At 38.5% G+C, this 14,217-nt stretch overlaps 1 long non-coding RNA gene across 1 annotated transcript in view; it reads right to left on the bottom strand.

Moving 5' to 3' along the window:
* The window catches only part of LOC106033648 (uncharacterized), a 129,585-nt gene that overhangs the window by 76,110 nt on the left and 39,258 nt on the right, over nt 1-14,217 (bottom strand). Inside the window, exon 4 of the long non-coding RNA XR_010834243.1 lies at nt 12,193-12,330. This is a non-coding gene — a long non-coding RNA (uncharacterized lncRNA). The remainder of the gene's footprint in view (nt 1-12,192; nt 12,331-14,217) is intronic.

Raw genomic sequence — 14,217 nt, forward strand, 5'->3', positions numbered from 1 at the left:
GCCCTCTACTTCTTAAGAAAATCTACAGTTAAAGATGGTCATAGCAAGAGGTATTCATGGTTGCTTGAAAGAGATATTTGCATTCACAAAAAATAGGTATATTTTATTGCCTGTATTCCTTCAAAATCTCTTTGGTATGTAATTCTAAAGATCAACTAAACATACTGACAGTTTCAATTGATTTAATTAATTAAAACGTCTATGGGCCAACAACTGGGATTTTTCGTATGAATAGGCTTACAAATAAATTCACTTCCCCTCATCTGATTTTAAGGAGTCCTGGTTTCATTTGGCCAAATTACATGATACACCATAGGACCCTGATCCAAACAGAATCTGGAAGGAGGCCTGTGAACATTTAAATGAAGTTAGACAGGGCACATAGGGAAGACCCAAACACAACAAACAAGGAAGGGACACAGTAGGGCAGCAAACTTTTATCTGGGTACCAAAAAAAAAAAGCAGCACACCCATTAATACTGTAACTCATGCAAAAACTGATCAGAGCAGGTCTAGTCTGTAGCATGTCCCAGCTAGTAAACACACTGAGCATATTTTTTAAAGTCAAAATTTCAAAACTCCACTGATGCTTTTCAAAGAATTGCAACAAAATTGTCAGATAGTCTCTACATCTTAAAGAATTTATTTTCTGCAAGTAAGGAATGGAAAAAAACACCTCACAGCACTGATTTTTTGGAAGAAAAATTAATATTACACATGTTGAGTTCAAGCAGTATATGGGGTAAAAAAAAGAATACAATCACAACAGCCTGTATTAATATAAGTGAGTATTTTTGTTTGTTTTTACAAAACATGTTCCATATTGTTGGATATTTTTAAGAGTGCATTTACTTCTTTACTACTATGAAGACAGGATTATGAGGCCATGCTCATCTCCTTTTTGTATCGGTTGAATACAAATACTTTAGTTCAGTGTTGTACCCTTCAGTCACTGTTCTCTGAACTTTGCTGTTTTTATAGCACCCCTAGAAAAAAAAATTGGCATACAGAACAGAGTTTTAAGTTTATGTTGCAACAACAGGACACACTGACTTGCAAGTCTGCAAATTGTTTTTGTTTATCTAGTGTGAAATGATTCATGACCAGTTATGGTTCTCATATCAAAGGTTCCCAGTGGTCTTCAAACTTTCAGAGAAGCAGCCATACCATTGGCAGGCTTAAAGTTCTCTTATTAAGTCTTATGAAATCAATCTATTTCTACTTGTTATTGCCTGAAAAAGCAAAGTAGTCAGCCTCCTTTGAGGCTCATGCTTGACCCAGACACTGATGAAGTAAGAAACCCTTCAGTTCACACCTGAAGTTTTTTCTCAAGCCATCAGACAAGTCCCACACAGTCTCACCAGAGTTGAATGCTATCAGAAAGCATCACTTACCTCTGCTCTGGAGGAGGCATATATAAAAATGAGGGTCAGAAATGCAAATGTGGGTTATTAGCTATAGGAATATCATCTTGTGTTTACTTCCTTGTGCACTACAGGACTTAAGAGCTGTCTTTAGAGTTCTGTGGGCTTTCCTGCATTTGCATTCACTTGTCATTTGCATACTTGGACTACTGAGCATTCTTTAATCATAAATTCATTAATCATTTCTCTGATGACACCTTTCTAGCACACTAACAAAACCTTGAATCCATGGAGTCATTTAGGAACCAAGTTCCAGATAAATCCACAGGACTTCAAATTTTATAAAGCAGGCCATGGCCTTAAGAAGGGCCAAGATCCTATGCCAGATGATAGGCATTCCCACAATGATGAGTAATTGTAGATTAATCCTCTTCCTGACTTCAAGAAGCATTTCTTTATTTATTGGCAAATGCTTAGAAGTGATTGAAAGGAACAGATACTGCCCCAAAGGGCCCATGCCCTTCCTCTAAAGATATATTATCAATTTCTTTTATTATCATAGTGACAGGAAAACTTGTTGAAATATTTAAAAGCGGGAGGGAGCAAAACACGTTTGTGTTCATTTAGGACCACTTGAAAACAGATCATTCCAAAGACAGAAAGAGAATCATTGGATATTTGAATAATTAATTTCAGCAGACCCATTAATGGGAACCAGTGTAATATTTTGACTGATTCAGCACAACCAGCTTTCACTGATCAGCTTCTAAATTGCAATTTCTAAATTGTCACTTGCAGGAATTTTAGCATGGCACAGTGTAAATCACTAGCCAGTCATGTGCCTAGTGTACCAGATAGAGGGTTAAGATACAAACAGCCTGGTGACAGCCTGGCTATGATAATTAGAGAAAAGTAATGCAGACGAACACAGAACTATCATTTCCATCTCTATGAGCAGTTTTACTGTTTCTAAAATGCTAAACCCTGGACATTTATTTTGGATAGTTTAGATTCACAGCAAGTCCTCTGACATATTGTTGAGCATTAATAGGTTTTTGTAGTTGAAGAGCTGAAAGCATAATTTATCAAGATTCATTGTTTTTCTGGAAGATGAGAAAACTAAAAGCAGTAGCCTGGTTAAGATTGCTCTTACCAGTGTCTTTATCAAAGCAACAATGCAGGATGAGAAGCAGCTTTTGCTGGTTCAAATCAGCTGCATCAATTCCCTGTTACAGAGAGCAGAAAGATTCAAAACCAGGCAGTTGTACAAGATCAAAAGTAAAAGAGGCAACTTCTGAAGAACTTGTCAACATTTCACCATGCTTGATTTTATTTTTTCTTAAGATGAAATATAGTTGTAAAACATATACGCATCTATTTTTACATTTTAAATGCAAGCGATATCAGCTTTATATTGCAATCTCAACTCAGTCAAGCTGAGCAGGGCTAGAAAAGAGAGCACCTTTCAAAGACGCTGCTACTGCAAGTGCTCTGCACAGTATGGTAAGCAGCACCTCTCTTACAATGATGTAACAGTTTAAAATGCATAGGTTTTGTGATGTTATGCTGACAAACAGGCAGTTATGAAACTTCTATAGAAAACATTATTTAACCTGCATCCCAGCAAATTGCTTGTCCCCGCAGTTGCAATTTTTCACATAAGCCATAAAGACATTTCTGAACCTTGAAGTCCAGACCCCAATTCGCATGGTACATTGTGTGGGAAAAGAAGCTACACCTCCCATTTCCCTGCCAGCTCCCAAGGATCACATCTTTTCTCACTACATTCTCCCAGTATTTTAGCATTGTGTTTTTCCATTTTCATTTCTATCACATTGTTTTGTTTCATTGCATTCTGCCAAACAGTACTGTAACTTGACAGAGCTGCCGTAATCTATATATAGTTTGCATATTGATTCCTGTAGTACTTTGAGATCCTTCAGATAGAAGGTTATCACAATGCAGGATTCCTTCATCTGTCTTTTAAGGTAACCTTTAAAAGCAATAGAATTCAGTTCAGTCCAGATGTTTATCCAAGCTGTTCTAAATCTCTGGTGTCCGGAAATCCAGAAGGAACAGGTTTTTTTTGAGAGACTTTCAATACTAATAAATACCAATTCAGACAAATAACCATATCATCCTGTCACTGTAATCACATGGGATGCTAATAACACCTACCATTTCTGTAGAACTTTATAAAGATGAATCACCACAACACAGTCCTTTGCAGTATTATCCCCATTTCATTACTGAGGAAAGAGGGTGTCTGATACTGTGTTATACCATTAAGTGACCTGTTCCTTCAATGCAAAAAGAATAGCAATGAAAGATGTGGAAACTATTACTGTAACTTTCCCAGCTTTTGTTTGGCTAAATGCTGTTTAAATATTTACATCCCACAAATTTTTATCATCATAGCACATTGTTAAAAAAGCAGGCCACTGAATAATCAAAGTGACACACTGTTTTGAGCTGCAATTTAGCAACAATATTTCACTTTATTGCAATTTCAATCACAAGAGAAAAGTCAGCTGAATGCAAAAACAAAGACGCACATCATTGTTCACTATTTTCTCATGCGGCTTTGAATGTGCGATCCTATCATTTAGATAGGGCATCAACTCCTTGAAATCAAAACAATTTCCTAAAGAAAAATAACAGTGTTCATTGTGTCCGTATCACAGGCTGTAATATAATCCATTATTTAAGCTACGGAAACACTTCCTAGTTTCTGGTCTCTGTGAAAGCTCAGTGGTGTTGGAAAATTGGGGGGCTTGGTTGTTTGGTTTGTATTTGTTGTGCGTTTTTTTTTTTTTGGTGTCATTTGTTTTTGTGATTTCTCTCTCTCACACACACACACCATTTTGGTGGATTATTTTGTAGCTTTTTGAGTTCACTGAAAAAATCCCAGCCTTCGTGACTAATGCCATAGGTGCCAAAGAACCCTGGGGAAAGCACTGTATGAAAAATATTTGTGTATCTCTATCAGAAATCTTAAAGACCTAAATCCAAGAGATGCTGTAGTAACTTCATTAACTTTAGAAGCCAGAAAATAAAACAACAAGTGTTCAATACAATCTTGACCTCACTTCCAAGTGAACATGGAGTCATTTAAACCTAAATGTATGCAACCCAAAAAATCATTTCTAAAGTAAAACAGGCTCTGCAGAACTAATTAAGGACATGCTTGGCCCTACTTCACATTCAGCAGTCATCTAAAAAGATCATGCCACAATTCTACTTCCAGTGCCTAAGAGTCACGACCTGGGAATTATCCCAAAATAAGTTAACATTGGTTTTATGTTAATTACACTCTACATTGTGAAAGATTCCAAACATCTCCCTATTGAAAAAGCATGATTTCCTGTCAAATACTGATGGAACCATCATGATTCCATGATTTTCATTTAGGATTTGGGATTTTCTGGTGAAAAACTCTTCAGTCAAGACCATTTTGAGATTTTATCTTCTGGAAGGTAAACCAGCTTACAAGAAACAGGCCTTGAGATCACAATTCTGTCCTCTGCAGCAAAGCAGAGAGGCACCAAAAGGGACTTTCACTTGTTCTGTAGCTGGACAGAGAAAATAGTGTCATGTGCTGTATGTAAGTCAAAAGGAACTGCATGTTCATGTGGATTTTAACAAGAAATCATAATCCAGAATTAATTCTCATGACAGTTGATCAATAAATAAATTACTGAATAAAGTATTGCATCACACCATGTTCAAAGAAATTAAGCATAATTAGGAAGGAAGCAAGTAATATGAGATTTTCCACGAGATGCCTCTATTCCAAATATTTTCACCACTTTTGTAGTATGAACTTCAAGACCAAAGCACAGCAAAAAAAGGGTAGCCTCAGCTTCATCAGAGGGCCTGGTACACCCTCACATCTCTGTAATCACAGCAAGAGCCACTTTTTTCCCCTTTAACTTGAATTTGTGGATAACAGGCCTTACCAAATTAGACATTCCCACACAAAACCTGTGGAAAACACAACTGTGTCTTCTGTTTGTGTGCACGCAAATTTTGCTACACCTAATTATCAAAGGAAGCCTAGGTGAATTCTAGGTGTCAAACGAGAAGCAGAAAAGTCAAAGGTGACAAGATGGGTCACTTGGTGACTTCTCTGACAGAATTCCACAATACAACGCCTTAGAGCAGCAAAGGACTGATTCCATCAAGTAGCCTGGTCTAGTCATTCCTACTTCACATCCCTGCGACAAAGCACTGATGCTGATAGTACTTGTGCTACAACAAGCTACAGAAGGGGACTGAAAAGGGCAGGAAGGGGAGGAGTACATGAAACTTTTCAGTATTCTTGTCCCCAAACCTTTATTCTTTTCATCACCAAACAGTTGCATCTTCTGCTCTGTACTCAGCATGCATGACACAAAGGAACTAGACGTGAACTGTGATGTTCAAATAACCACAGCTAATAACTATGTTCATTCTTCAAGACTTATCATCTGCTTGCACACAGACTGCTGTTCCAGGAGGGTGCTGGGAGCTCTGAATAATCAAGATAGTGATGGTAAAGATAAGCCTTGCAGATTCTTCAGTTCTAGCAGAAAAATAATGAAGGATTTTCTCTGTTGAAGATAAACTAAGAATTAATCCATAGCTTTGTTTGATCCTGCCTGAATCAGGCCATCATTTACATACACAATGAACAGATGCATCATTGCAATATTACTGTAAGACTAAGGTGGAGAAAAGGCTCTCCAGCTCCATTTTTGTTAGGGAGTCATTAAGGTGCCTAAAGAGGTTAGCTTTTGACAACTGTACTAACATGACCAAGTCTCATCCCGACAGGCACCTTTACACTCTCCTCACTACCAAACAGGAAAAAGTGCCTCTCAGTTTCTTTCCTCTTCTGGAAAGGATACCAACGATCAACCTATGTACCAGAAAGAACACAAAAAAAAGCGGGGGGGGGAGAGAGACTTGCAAACAGAGCAAAGCAAACCCTCAAAAACTGCATACGGTATTGTGTTAACTTTGATGTCAATTATTTGTGGCAGAACACATCCCCACATGTAGCCTACTTTGTAGGCACAACACTAAAACTGGCCAGGGGTATTATTTCAATTTCTACAGAGGGTAGTTGATATAGATGAGAGTCAATGCCATTAGCAGAGGAGACAGCAGCAGTCACCCACTTGTTTTTAACAAGGATATCTACACATGCAGGATAATTGTGGTAATTCTGATCAAAGTTACATGTACGAGAGGTACAGGAATGGGCATTGTTTGAAGACATTAGAATAAAAGGCTTTAACTACATGGATAGTGAGGGAGCTCCTACCTCCACCACACTCCCAGGAATTCTACAGTCCGTGCCTGAAGCCAAATTTCAAATCTGTTACAAACCAGATTGAGATGCACTGGACAAATTGAGTTGCATTGGACAAAAACACCTCCTGTGCATAATCAGTATTTTGTTGAGTACCAGTAAGGTTCCTAGCAGTATTTACTTGGTCCACTTTAGAAGTTAGTCCAATGAGATATCAGATGGTTCTACCCACTCTAATACAAGTAGATGCACTCCCATTCTTCAGCCAAGCTACCTTGCTGCTGCATGCCACCCTGATGGCCAGGGACCTGGACAAGGCACTTCTTTGAATTCAAAAGAGAAATAATTTCTTTGAAAAACATCGAGACTGCATCACTGTACAAGCACAATAGCATAATCAGTTTCAGTGATGTATGAAAACAACTGCACTACAAACTAGACACCAAATACATGAAAAAGGAAGACAAGGTATGTGGTTAACTTCATCTTTCTATGTGATCTCTGAAAAGAAAGAAAAACTGTCTTTGGTTGGGTCTAGAGTCACAATTTGTTTCAGAAAAGCATTCAAAATTCTATAAGTACCTTAACATCCTAGACTTTATACATTACCTTTGGCTGATGAAATTCTAGAGCTGTTACAAAAAAAAAAAAAAAAAAAAAAACACGCGTTGCCATTGAAGTGGCAATGAAAAACAATTTTGAAAAAAAAAAAAGAAAACAATCATGAAAAGCCATCAGTTACTATGCAGATGTGGAGTATCACCACTTTCTACAAACACCTCAGTAGGCAATCTATCACCAGACTTGTTAGTAACTGACGAGAGCAAATTCTTCCAAACAGTAACGGCCAAGGCTTCTTTTGTAAGGAAGCAGCTCAGCACTTTATGAAGGTCTGCACAGAACTGTAAGCAGCTTTAGGTATCCTGAAATTCTACAGCCAATTCTGGCCACACCAGTTCTCAAGCATGATCCTCTCATTACTATCAAGCAGCCTAGAAGCAGTATCCATCAAATGAATCAGGTATAGAGAATGTGCATGCATGCACATGTATAAAAGCACGTACTGCCTCAGCACCTTCCTCATTTCCCTGATCCCAGAGCTAATACAGATTTTTAAGCATTATACCCGCAGACAACTTATACAGTGTAAAATCCACCATACAAATTTTTCTATCATGTATCCTGATGGCTCTATGGGAAATATTCTGGTGTTCAGATAAAGAGAAGACTGGCAGCTAGAACCCTGAAGTTAGGTTCCAGAGGGCCCTAACCCCCAAATCCCACCAAAATACAAAAGGACTCCCAGAACACACAACACTGAAAACTCCCAAATGCTCATACCATAGCAGCAAAACAACACATCCCAAGAGCTGATTCTTAAGCACCACTGTAATGGCTGTCCACAGTGTTGAAGTGAAGCAAAGTTGCTGTAAAATATTTAAGATTCCTAAAACCCTACACCCAGAGGAAAGTAATAGATAAGTCCTAAATTTATATTTGACTAGCCAGCCAGCAGTTAGAAAGTGATGCCTGGTGACCAACAGTAATTGTCTGTGCCTTCACCACATCCAGTTTCTGCTCCTTGGAGACAGAAAATGACTATGAGCTTCATAAAGCAAATGTAATTCTAAAATAGCACTAAGAAGCCTGTGTTTGGAATACTTCTACCTTAGGAAAGTATAGTATTTGGATTTTTCAGGCTGAACCTATTTCACTGTCATAAACATAGTGCCTTTTTCTGATAGCATAAACAACGTATTTTGAATTTTGATCTTCTACAACATTATGAAGGAAGATGAGTTAGACATCCAAAACTGAGGCATTTCTCAGTTTCATCTAACAGATTATAAACTATAGAGTAGCATTACGGGTGCTTTGCACAAGAAAAAGGTACTGTTCATATTCCTTTTGAGAGAAGATTTAGTATGTATGATAAAATCCCTGATACAGGTATAGAAAACACACATGGGCCTCATTTTCCAATGCAAAGAGCAAATCTAAAGACGCAGCCTGGTATCATTGCTGAGATAAGCAGCGGTTACTGGACAGCAGCCAGGCAGATAAAGCTACAGTATTATCCAAAGCAATATTGGTAGTGTCCTTCTGGAACACTGACTTTAATACCACCAGTAGAGAGAAACAGTGGATTGAATACCTCTCTAGCTGCTTCATGCACTGGAAAGCTGCTCTAATTGTGTAGCTGTGAATCCTCCATGAAAAGGGAATCCCTAGGTAGAGAAAACCAATACGAGACACATTGGGCACCTGCTTTCATCTCTTTCTCGGCTGATTGGGCTTATTGTGGGCGGTCATGTGAGCTTCCCTCCATCCCCTCTGCCTCTGGCCACTGCCTACACTTGGTCCTCTTCCAGACTCCGGTTTGAACACCCAGCAATGAGGCACAGCAGCTGTTGCCCTGTGTCTCTGTCAGAAGAGAATCCTTATAAGAGAATATTCAGATGGTACAAGTTCTATGGACTCTCTCAACACAAACTAGAGATCCAATTCTATATAATAATAATTTTAAAAAAGTTTAATAGTAGCTAATATAGTTTTTAAAAAGTACCCTTCTCTCAGTATTTTCTAGAATCATTCCTCTTATTATTCTGACTTCTCCCACTGTTTCACTATTGCTCTGTTGGCTTATCTTGCTAGAATAAATTTAAGACTTTATTTAATTTCTCTTACTTATTAATATTCATATGTTACTGCAACACAAATTTATATTTCAAGCTGATAACAATGTCTCTTTTTCTGACAGCCTTAATTCAGAGAATGAAGAACCCAAAGAAATCAAAACTACATTAAGTCAAAACATTACTTGATTTGTTTACAGCTACTTTGGACCTTTTCAGGGTTCAACAACGATACACGTACTTCAACAGAAGTAGAAAAGATTAATAGTTTCCCAGTTCCCATTGACTGCTCTTTTTTACAACATTGCCGGTACAGCATTGCAGAGCCCTTCTCCAAGTCCTTGATTCTATCTTCAAGCAGATCTTAGACCTTGGAAGTCTGAAAACAGAATGGAACTAATTAAAATAGGAGAAAAACAGACCCAGAACCAAAGGGAGAAGCCATGTTTAAAGCGAACGGAGGAAGAGCAAGCTAGTTCGACAGATGTGTCGAACAAGCACTGCCGCCTATTTACATAGTAGCAAAGGAGAATGTTAACCTTAGAAAAGGGGTGGGAAGGTCTTGCTTCTAATTTTCAGTTTCCTAATCACACTGGAAACCAGCCCGAACTGCCCATAGAACAGGAAGCTGCTGCCACCTACAGGTGTAAATGCCAGGAAGGCACTAAATCACAGCTGCCGGTCCCCACTGGATGTGAAAAATAACACAGTAAGAGAAGCCAGAAACCCAGTTACATGGCATTCCTGACAGCGAAATTTCATCCTATTTATTAACGCTCTTTCATTATTCCTGTTTTTCAGAGAGTAATACACACACAAAAACCAGCACCTTCTGGACAGGTTAAAAAAAAAAAAGTTTGCTTTTTCAGATTTTGGTCCAAGGATCCACTCCTAGAAATACAAGACCTCTTTCACTCCTCACAACATGACATTTAATCTTTGTATTATGGGAGCAGAAGTTATCCTTGCAAATAAATAAATGAGCCCAATCCAAGACCGTCAGGTCAACTTCCAGAGAACTCAAAAAAATTTGGCTTGCAATTTGTGGAAGTCTGAATTTTTAGCTTTACGATGCTTATTCATAGTTACATGACAGGTTTATAAGTATAGTTTTTGCAACAAGAGCTCAAGAAAGGCTAAGCTGAGAGAAGTTTTTAGAAGAGGCTTGAAATGGTACAAAAAAGCTTGGCACAGCGGAAGAGAAAAGTAGTCCATTATTGGTCACATGACATCAGGGATTTGGCACGCAGTACTCAGGGAACACATTTGGAAGGACTCTGTTTTACAGAGCTATCAGTGAAAGAGGGAAGGTCTCACCTCCTGCATCCAGATAGTTCATAAATTTATATTCCTATGGCCAACAATACCAGCAGAAAATAAAAATAAGAATATTTTTTAAAGAAAGTTTTAGGGGAAAAAACAGCTCATTATTAGACGCTTTTCTCCTGAGCACTGTTTGATTGCTTAAGGAAAAAATAATAATAATAATAAAAATCAGAGTGCAAATACCACATTACATTTTTTCAATATTTCCATCAGCATGCCAACCAGCACAACTTTTGACTGGGGACACTAGTAGCACACCTACACTGTCTGAATGACTGCCAAACTTTACTCTCTTAAGACATTGGGAGGCCTCTTGAAAGTAGCTGTGCTTTGAACTTCCCTGACTCCTGTGGGTTCCCTTTTGGTTAATTGGTATTTTACATAGCTCTAGTGACCACCATCACAGTGAAAGAAAATAAAACAAGAAATCTACAAACGCAGAGGGCACCTCCTTCCCACATTACCCGTTTCAAACTAATGCAGCCTAATTACTCCATCTGTGTAAATTGTGATTGAGCTAGAACAGCCACTGGATCTTGGTCTGCTACAACATCCACAACTAATGTTCCAAGATCCTCTTCTAAGTAAACAAACACAGCCCTAACCCTAATTTTTATGGGGGCAAAGAGGCTACTAATGTAGAATGATATCTACCTGAAATTCACCAGCACTCCAGAGACCAACAGCATTAACAGCACTCCTGCAGGTAGATGGACATGTGGAATAGCTTGTCTGCCTGCATGCTGAGCAGGGCAAGCAGCAGCCAGCTGTATTCTGAATCCTGCAAATGCTTAGAGCATCCTGTAGATGCTCCCCATGAGTGCATTCCTGGGACAGCTTACACAAATGCTAGTTGGGCAACAGTTTTCAATATACTCACCCTGTTTCAGTTCAGTACTGCGAAAGTTCAAGTAACATTGAATAAAATACATTTCTTGTCCCACACTTCAGTCTACTCCTCTGTTACGTTTACACGTCAGCCTTTTAAAGCTTGTAAAAAATATCTGACACCAAGAGAAAACTGCCACCCACACGCAACACACTAGGGATGACATCACTAAAATCATGTCATGCATCAGCTTGAATAAAGCACTAAGACTTGTTTCTAGTGGCTGTAGTAATTCACACCATCTGTATCAGACACAGAAGACTACCTAAGATTCACTCAGGCCAGGGGCTACTCATGCAATTTACACCTTGCTGGGCAAAGGCATGAGATGTACAGCAGTTTTGGGTCTTCTTTTTTGCTTGTGTTTTTGTTGTTGTTTTAAGTACTTATACATATTCTGTATCTCACTGCATTAATCAAGATCCAGACAAATTCATCAGTACTATCAATACAATAGCAAACTGAATATATGCATTGTAGTACGAGAAAATCAGAGGCTTTGTTGGTTCTCTTCACACTTATTACTGAAGGATGAACCCTAGGTTGAGTGAGCCTGTCAGTTATGCTGGCACAAAGTCAAAGAAGAATCAGGCTATATGAATAGAAATTGTTATACTAAACTTCATCATATTAAATTCTACCTTTAAAAATTCAATTATAAGTTTCTTAATTTAAACTCACCTGTATTGTGTTGGAACAAAACTAGAGCAGCTTGCATATCAGCAATGCTGAAAACAGCTTACAGATCTGGGTGAGAAAATTCCTACTTTGTTCCCATTCTCCTCCTCTTGTCTAGCTGAGCAGAGCTGGAAAGCAGTTCTGCAAATGAAATGCAAGAAAGAGAATCAATTCATCTCAGAGAATGTAAAAATACAACACTATTACATTGGTCACATTTTCCCCCCAAATGCAACAAGCAATACATTCTATTTTCAATCTAGAGGATTTATTTCCAATTATGGAAGACAAAATGAAAACATACAGTTCCCCATATTGCAAGCAGCTTTATGCAGACTGACCACTGTGTCTGCATGAGTATCCTGGCAGAATCACGGACAAAAATCTAAGAAAAAAAAGAATAAAAACTGCTTCAATTTGTTCTCAGTCTGAGCTGGGATTCCTGAAAGAAGACCATCTCCAAAGACATCCCTGTAAATTCACCTAGGTTTAGATCTGCAGCAAAACAATACCCCACCGCCCCCAACACCCCCTTGCAAAAGGAAAAAAAAACAAACAACAACAAATCAACAACAACAAAAAACAGCTCCTCCCCACTTCCCCAGAGAAAGAGGTTTTGTCTTGCTTCCATTTCTCCACACACCAAATGTTCTGACAGACATAAGAATTCATCGCTGACCTGATTCATTGCTGTACATCACTGGGTGCTTTCATCATTTATATCCAATTGCAGAAAGAAAGCATGCTTGTTTGCTTCTTACGACACCTACTGTAGCCAAAAATCAATTCCTCTTGATCCCAGCAGCCAGTCAGCATGTGATATAAAGCTCTGAAGTACTTAACCATTCTTCCTTCGTAAGTTGAGTAAGAGACACTAAAATATCAAGACTTCTTTTTTCTGTCTATCATTTAGTACCATTTAATACTATGGGACCATCTAAGTATTATTCTTATACTGAAAGATGGCTTTGGCATTTTTCCATGCAGTGATGTCCCATCACTACAAGCTCAATATTCATATCCAGCTGAGTAGCAAGCTGGATGCTTGATCATGACTGGCAAAGATTCTGTTTCCCCTTTACAGTTTGGCATCTTCCGAAGTGCAAGGGATTAAAACATGCTTAAAACAAAGCCTCCCCAAAATAAAGTTCAACCAAGCTCCCCTGCCTTCATGCTGATTTGGCTAGGCAGGAATTAGATGTGCTCTGAAAATTATTATGATTCAAGCAGACCCAACCAAAACAGCAGCAGCTTAGCTACTGGGTGCTTTCCTTGGACAGTCTGCACAGATGCCAAGAAATCTGCAGCTGCTGAAGAGCCAGGTCTTTAGTAAATAGAAAGCACAGGAAGCAGTGCTATCTTTACTTAGACTGTTTCAATATTTAGTCAGTTAATGATCGTCCTTAAAAGTGTCATAAATAAATATCCAGAAACTGAAGCAAGCTCTGGAGTTAAATCTCTGGATGTGGCCCAGAGTAGGTCAAAAAATAATAAAATAAGAAGTATTCCTAATTTCTCTTTCTTCATATTAGCAGCCATTAAATTTGAGTGGTGCTTGCCAGACAAACATGTTTCTATTCATCCCTCTCCACTGCACAATTTGATCAAAGATGATTTTTCTGAATCATCTCACAGTTGCAATGGGGGAATCTCCATGTGCATTTTACAATGTGACTCTAAGTTTCAATAGATTTGTCCATAATGCCCATGCCAGCTGATAAATAATTGAGTGTTTGGAGTAGAGGAAGTGGCACGAAGAGGGAGACTTACTGCTTTAATATTGGGATTGTGTCTTGAGGCTTATGTCATCTAAAAGATCTTTCACTGTGGCAACATGAACAAAGTTAAAATGCTACCACTGCCACATATTTCAGTGGCCAGAACTAACACCACAGATGAAGCCACCACAATACAAAGCATTTTTGCAGTGCTAGAAGTGAAACTGTATTATTCACTTCATGGTTATATCAGCAAAAAGGGGGTAAACCAGCTACTAATCTGCCTTTGGGTAAAAGGCAGGAGAATGAT

Source organism: Anser cygnoides, chromosome 11 (genome assembly GCF_040182565.1).
Source record: "Anser cygnoides isolate HZ-2024a breed goose chromosome 11, Taihu_goose_T2T_genome, whole genome shotgun sequence".
Lineage (NCBI taxonomy): Eukaryota > Metazoa > Chordata > Aves > Anseriformes > Anatidae > Anser > Anser cygnoides.